Genomic DNA, 8,216 nt, shown 5'->3' on the forward strand with positions numbered 1-8,216 from the left:
CAAGCGCTTAGTTTAGCTTAGTTTAGTTTAGTTTAGTTTAGTTTAGTTTAGCTTAGTTTAGCGGAAAGAGTAGAAATAGCGAGACAGCTGGCCTGGCTTTCTCCAAAAGTAACAAAACGGGCCTAAAAACCAGTGGAGACCACAGAAAATTAAATTTGTGCACAAATTAGTGAGCTTTAGATGTGCAGGTTTTGTTTTAAATCTTTTTAAATTTTTGTTTCTTTTAATAAAAAAAATTTAAAAAAATAATTCTTCAGCTGTTTCTTTTTCCTGTCTTTGTGATAAGCTAAGCTAACTGGCTACCAGTGTTAGCTGTGTTTAACACAGGCTAAGCCAGCGAGGAAGCAAATAAGCATATTCCTCAAAATGTTAAACTATTCCTTTTATCAAAAAGCAAAAAAAATAGCAGTTCAAATGAATGGAGGACAAATTAAATGTTCACAGCAACACAACGACATTCAAAAATAAATCCGCAGCACCACTAGATTTGTATGGGTTTATCTGAAAATATGCTACTCGGCTCAGTCTTAATATTTAGCAGGATCTCAGGGGATGGTCACACTTTGACCCTGAGTCGTCTCTGCTGACAGGCAACTCTGCTATGCAGCCCTGTCACTCAACCCTGTGCACCAACAATGGCAGAAATTCCACCGTGTTTGTTTGGTTAAGGACAGAGCTCTCGGAAACCCCTGAACCTCCTCAGGATCCACAGCAAGCCTCACTCACCCTGAGAATGAGGACGGTGTCAGACCCAACCCCAGACAGTTGGAGTAAAGTTCACCCGCCGTCTCAAGAGCAGTCGGCCCCATTTGCCAATTGTGTCTCTGTTCTGTCGCTCCACGATGGAGCAAACAGCCTAAATCCACCTGGAAATGCACTTAGGAGAACATGTCAACATGTCAGGGTGCGCTCGGTTCTACGCGCCATCTTAATCCAGCTCATTGAACACTGACAGTTGTCTGTGAGTCAGACATTCATGAGGTCTTTTGTCAATTCAGGTCTTGAGCTCTAGCAGCCACGCTGGAAGAGCGGAGCCCTCGTACGCATGTTAAAACACACTTGCTGGGTATACAGCCGCATTAAAAACCTCAGCAGGAGGAGAAACCGATACATACCTTGTGTAAACATCAGCGAAAAATGACGCTCGGAACAGAAAAGGCTCGAACCGAGGTGAGGATTATCCCTTAGAAATGAACAGGGGCCAATTATGACTGCTCTGTTGTACTGCCAGTATCTTGGCTCAAGAGCTGTCAGATGGAGGTGCCTGCAGGGCCCGGATGAAGCGCAGCGGCTGGGGTGGGGGTCCTTAGGAGGCTCCATGTAAAAGGGGGGGGGGCTCTCAAACTGGTAAGCCAAGGTGAGTCTCTTAAACAGCGCGGAAGATTTTGGTGCTTTGTCCCTCATCTGGCCTCCCAAGTTCAAGACAATTACCAGTTACTCAGCTAAATGGTAGAGCCACAAAAGCAATCATGGGATCAAGGCTGCTCAAATACAGTTGTATACTTTAACTGTACAAATTTACGCCGCTCTGACTTCCGTGAGGATCATCGGAGCAAAGACGTTTCCATCTTGACTCTGGGTTTTGACTCAGTCTTGAGTACTCCCCTTCAGGAATGTCAAGGTCGTCCCGTTTGCTTCTCAGATCTGAACGCTACATATTTGATTTTTGCTACAAACGTTGCTTCTAGAAAGATTCGGTCGACGGCGTCCCTCCCTTCTTAAATTTCTCATTCGACTGTGAACACTGAGAAAAAGTAGATAAGGTCAGGCCTTGGCAGAGTGGGGGTCCTATTGGTAGCCCGGTAGAGGTGAGGGCCTGTGAAATGAGCTTATCTGACCCCTGATAAGAACAGGATACCCTCAGGAATGGTCTAAATTCAATACACATGGCTGCGGCGGGGCCCTTTTATCCGAGGGGATGTTGGTGTTTGAAAAGGAGCTAGATGTAGCACTGTGGTGACGGTTTAGCATATCGAAACCCGGTCTGACAGACCACAATCTTGTGCCCGCGGCCAAACGTAAAACGATCCCCAGACGTTATTAAGAGAACAATTACGATCAGCGACCTCGGCTCCTAAATCATGTAGTCGGGTCTTTTGCCACACAGGAAGCTGCTCTCTGGAAGCTACGCAAAGATTTATTGAGCTGATGTTGGATGGCGGCGCACAACAAAGAGACAGTGCTTGTGTTTGCATGTGTGCCAAACCATCTTGATTTGGACCCTATTAACAGTCTGCATTTCCAAAACAACACAAAACCCACTCTAATGTTTGGATCTAAACAAGACACGTCTGGAACTCCATTTGGACTCGCCTCTCCGACAGCCTCTAAATCATTGTCTGTTTGATCAACTGTCCTTCTTTTTTTTTTTTTTTTTGTTCCATCCCCAAAATGTTGACATGTTGGTTAATTGCCCAATTCATTTTATTGGTGTTCAGTACGGCAACTCTGTGTAGTTGTTGTTAGCGGTGGTATAAAGCAGGATTTCAGCTGGGCTTAATTTGAAAAGCCTGGCTTCAATGTGCGAACGGAGGGAACCATTGTTGAGCTGCTTCGTAATGACAACCTAAAGCTACTGTGATCAGATTAAGTCAAGACAGATTTAAGGTCTGACTCATTTAGCTTCAGACAAGGGATAATTTGCATCGAGATGTGTCTTCGGATTGGCTGTCTCTCCCACGTTCTCTTCTCCATCCTGGCAACACGGCTACTGGAAAGGCAGATATCTGTTTCGTCCAAACAAAGGATAAATCTCACTGAATTAAGTGATCTTTAAATTAAATGATGCTTTCTTTGTGTTGTGATGTTTCCACACATAATTTGTCTTCCACATAATTAATTTTCAATATTAACTTTTAATGGTTATTGGGTTTCTTTTGTAGGTCCAAATTGAATGAGTCCAACATTAGACAAATTCTGTATCCTGGTCTTCTTCATTTAAATGTGTGTGTGTGTGTGTGTGTGTGTGTGTGTGTGTGTGTGTGTGTGTGTGTGTGTGTGTGTGTGTGTGTTTGCTTTATGTTTATTTGTGTTACATTTTTCAGGTCATTGTTTTTTTTAAATTTCTACTCAAAATGCATAAAGCAAAAACTTTGATTTCTCAGTGGGAGATCTCTGATGTGAATGACAAAACATTACATTTCATTTAGCTGACGCTTTTATCCAAAGCGACTTACAATGAGTGCATTTCAACCACGAGGGTACAAAACCCAGAACAACAAGAATCAAGAAAATACAATTTCTTCAAGAAAGCCAAACTACAAAGTTCTACCAGCAAGTGCCATTTTAAGCGCTACTAAAGTCCTACCTAAGCCCCGTGTGGAGATACCGCATCGAAGTCTTGGCGTTACATTTCAGGGCTCCAACCGGCAGTGTGTCAAACTGTGATTAATCTGATATGTGCTAAAGTTTGACCTGTTTCATTGTGTCTGATTTATTACCTCTGTTTACTGAATCTGAACCCCAGCCTGAACGGGACCAGGCCGGTGAGGAGGGATGAGTTTCCCCGCTGATTTAAAGTTGCTTTATAACAGTCAAAATTGTAGATAATCAACTTTAAAAAAAAAAAAAAAAAAAAACTACTTCACTTCCTAAAGGTTTTTCCCAAACACCAGCAGAGCAGAGAAATCATTGGCATCAACACTGGGCTGACAGTTTCCTTCTGAATGTGTCTGCTCTGGGGCTCTGGTGTTATCAGTCTGAGTCACATCACATAAATCAAAGTAGCTTCCAGTGCCGTGAACGCTTCCCGCTCTGCAGCCGACACATCTGGCTGAACTGCTTGGGCCTGACCTGAACATATAACTAGCGCAGATTGCAATTGCTGGTGATTTCCCTGTCTGTAAACATGCATATAGCGAGGATACACACACACACACACACACACACACACACACACACACACACACACATGCAGGTTGAGCTGCAGAGTCGTGTTGTTATGTGTTGCAGATGGACTGCGTGCTGAGCTCGCCCTCTGGCTGCTGTCGATGCCCCTCTGATTGATTCTGTCTTTCCTGTTTAGCCGATAAAAGCTCTGTGTGGTGGGACGAGTGACTTGTGAATGAATCACACACACACACACACACGCACGCACACACACACACACACACACACACACACACACGCACACACACTCTGGATGCAGTATGTATGTGTTAGCTTTGTTTCAGGAGCTCACTGTTATGCCTGACTATGTTTATTGTGTTCTGTTGGGAATGTGGATGTGTAGGTGTGTTCTCTTCACTACATTCTGTACTTCGGTGTCCACACTCGCGTCTTGTCAGCCTGCTCTTGGTTCACGTGAACTTTCCCTGAAACGCTGTGCTGAGGTGCGCCTCCGCTCTCTTTTCCTGAACAGATTCAGCATTTTCAGACAGTTCTAAAACAGGAGTGTCACGTCACAGCCAAACTTCGTTACACTCAGACCACTGTATATTTAACCAGCTCAAACTCAGTAATTAGCCTTCACAAAGTAACCTTTGGCCTCAGTGTCCTCCTGTGTGACGGATGAAGCAGCAGCAGCAAGAAGAGTGGTCATTACTGTATGTCTCGGCTTACTGATCTGGGTTCTGTCCACCCGAAGGCACTTTTCAGTCCTTATTATTGTTCTTTTTGCCTGCAAATGGAATGAACATGGCCTAAGTCATGCAGGGTAATAGAGCAGTGGAATAACTACTGGCAATGTACCAGTTCCTATCCGAAAACTTCAAATGAAATACCAGAAAAAATGTGTAATTCCAGAAAAAAAGAAAACAGGCCAGCCACACACCAGAACTTGTCTCCGGGACATTTTAAAGCATCTTATAAAAAAAAGAAATTTAACAAGAACATGAAAATAGCACAAAGGGTTTGTTTTCTTTAAATATATAAACGCTGTTAAATTTGAGCAGGTCTACTTTTAAACATTACATTTTGTGTAGAAAATCCTTTATAATCTTATTATGATTAACCAAAGTTGAGTCAAATTCCCTGATTATTCACGTGAAAAAGTAAGTACATGTGCCAAACATGTCTCCTACGGTGTGACCTAACAACTCTATTTTTCCTTCATCTGTCCTCCTTCACTGGTTTTTGACTGTATGTTCATTGGCAAACTGTAGTTTTGCTTTAATGTTCTTTTTGGACTGCAAATGCTTTTTCCTGGCACGCCACCCACACAGGTTCAATTCCGGGGTTAATTTCTTTGTGAATTAAACAGTCTGCTTTTGTGTTGAATATTCAGGACAAATTTAGTTTGAAATCTACCTCTCTTATAAATGATTTTCTTTCAAATAATTTAGAGATCTTTTTACTGTAAGTCCCTTTTCTGAATCTTAGATGTCTACAAAGTTTGTCTCACTTTTTTCCGGAGAGGTCTTCAGATTGCGGCGTGATGGCACCACACACTTCAAGAGCAGAAGGAACACCAGATACAAGATGTCAGGAGTTTAAATAAGACAGTTCCCACCTGTAAATCCCACAGGCTCTAATTATTTGCACCTATTCTGGAACCCCTGATCCTACATGTATGGGTTTGAAAGGGTACTAAATGTAGGGATTCACTTACTTTTTCTATTTCACTCATCTCTTTTTTTCAAAGAGGATCAAGTGTTCGCTTCTTCGAATATGTTGAAAAAGTCAGATTCCCAAGAGGTGTTGCTTAAGTTTTCACATGATTGTATACACGGTTAAACACGGGTTGAAAGATATTAAGTCTTCTTGCCTGCTGCTCCCAGAGGACACGACCATGAGAAACAACTTCATCATTAAAGGGGAGTTTCAACAAGAACAGATAAGAGTATTAACTTTAGACACTGGGAGCCTCCCCTTCTTTGCTATTTCCAGGGAGGACGGTTTAGTGGTGCTGATAGCGGCATTAAAGTCGCATTTTGTTCTCCTCCTCAGAATGACGGGCCGGCCAGTCACTCTTCACCCTCCCTGAGATCTCTCCATTGACACCTGCAGAGATGACCAAGGAAAACATGAGGCCTCGCCTTCACATGTTATGATACCTGCACGTCCAACACATACTCCCATACGCTGTATCTTCCTCCTCTGTTCTGATAACTTAATGCCTACTCTTCCACTGACACGTAAAGGCGCATTCAGGTCTTTTCGCTTTCAGCTCCCAAGTATGACGCTTTGAAAGTTGTCCTTTCTCACCAGCATTTAGAAATATAAATAATGTTAATGCAGTGACAAACATACTGTTTTAAAGAAGGGGTCAATAATTGTGGGATCACACACTTGTTCTTTGTTGCCTGAAGGAAAGTGGTGTTGCCGCAGTGATGCAATTTAATGTTAGCTTTAATAAAAGTGTTAAATTCACCTTCTAAATGCAAATTATCAAGGCAACACGGATTATAAGGATTATTCTGATGGAGCAAACAGTCTTCTTTTTGCCTCATAGACTCATGAGTCAAGTCAATACGTACTCATTTTGCTTTTACAAAAACATCACTGAATCTTGAAATGGATGTCTTGTTTGACCTTTAGGGAAAATAGTTTCTTCACTTCTTAGCTGAGAGTTGAAATGAAAAGTTAAATCAATATTCTCATTGCTGGGCGGTAGATGTGAAGCTGGAGTGAGGAAATGGTTACCTGAACTTAACACAGGAGGAAATAGCTATCCTGCCTCCATCCAGAAATAACAAAGTCTCCCTTCCAGCACCTCTAAAGCTAAAAAAAAATGAATACATTATATATCATCAAACGGAGAGTGTAAAAAATTTGGACAGCGCTTCCTGGACATTCCCGTCATTTGCAACCCTGCTGCTAAACTAAGCTGTCAACTAAAGTGAACCCAGATCATAAATCTCAAACTATTTCTTTTAAAGGAATTTTGGGACTTTTGCATGATTGTGAAAACCAAGCAGTTTAATACTGAATTCTCTTTATTGTCAGGTAGTTTCGCATTTTAAAAACCCACTAGAAAAATAGCTCTGTATCTTATATCTTGGCGTGCATATCTTCCCGAGTGCTCCTGCTCCTCTGTGCCATATGCAACCATTACTTTATGAGCTCAGACGACAGCAGACTCTAATGTTCCTCCCCGGTGTACAGTGCAGTCCTCTACCTCTCCCCCATGATGAGAGAGGAGCCTGGTGATTGAGCGCCAGCCGACTGAATCATAGCACTCCCGTCTATTTCTATCTCTCGGCGGTCTGCCTGCTGCTCGGGCTGATCCGCAAACTTTTTCTAATTTGGTGATGAGCTGTAAAGTGACCCGCCTGCCCCGGCTGGAGCAAGAGTGGGATTCCAGGGATTTCCTTACCAGGCCTCTTAGGCTGGATGGACGACACCGCATACACACCCCAGCCTCGTCACCCTCTTCCACTCCTCGGCAGACACATGGGTAGGACCAAAGCACTTGCTCCCCAAGGCCACCTTTGCCATTGTCCCCCTCCACCCGCCCCGCTCATGGGTAAGTTGAGATGCCAGGAATAATTGATGACGATGTCAGGCCATGGTATCTGTCCAGGCAGGGCAGGAGACACTTTCTCCCACCTCCCGCTGAGGGGTTACTGTCCTGCCACCTCCATTTGCACTAATTGGTTTGAACTCAGTGCTGCTCTACAACTGAGACTCACCCTTTTCATGTGTGTCATTAAGTGCATTTGATCCATCTCGTTAATGAATTAGAATTAGATACACTAATAATCCTCCTCCACTTTAAACCCAAAATATTGTACGTCTCAAATAGCATCATTGGAGTGATAATGTATGTAAAGTGGTTTTACTACACCAAATACTGTGACTGCAGTGTGTCCCGAAAATGCTTCCACAGACTTATAAATTCCAGTGACCAGATCTATATATGTTTCTTTAAAGTTAAGTGAATGCCGTCCTCTATGTTTTGGAGATTTTCTGTTGCCAGCACTGAGAGATTATTGCGGTTTCAAACCCACTCTGCACTACACGCTATGCAACCGCGTTCCACCGAGCCACCTGTACTCCGGATTGTTTCATTTTGAAATGCAGGGGGATTGGCTGACTCTAATCCACGGCCACAGAAGAGGTTTAAAACACTCTGGTTTCATCTAATCTTCCTGCTCAGACCTAGCCGAGCTTGAAACCCGCTTTCTCCGTGATAGGAATGGACAAATAAAGGTCTCTCCCAGCACTCCCATGAAAGGGGTCTGTGTGCTCTGTGGATTAGGGCCCTGTGTTTTCTCTGTCTCTCTTTCTCAATTAGACTGAAAAGGATGGGGAAAAAAATAAAAAAAAATAAAGCC

Source organism: Embiotoca jacksoni, unplaced genomic scaffold (assembly GCF_022577435.1).
Source record: "Embiotoca jacksoni isolate LCO1_2020_lvr unplaced genomic scaffold, fEmbJac1.0.p SCAF_8, whole genome shotgun sequence".
Taxonomy (NCBI): Eukaryota; Metazoa; Chordata; class Actinopteri; family Embiotocidae; genus Embiotoca; species Embiotoca jacksoni.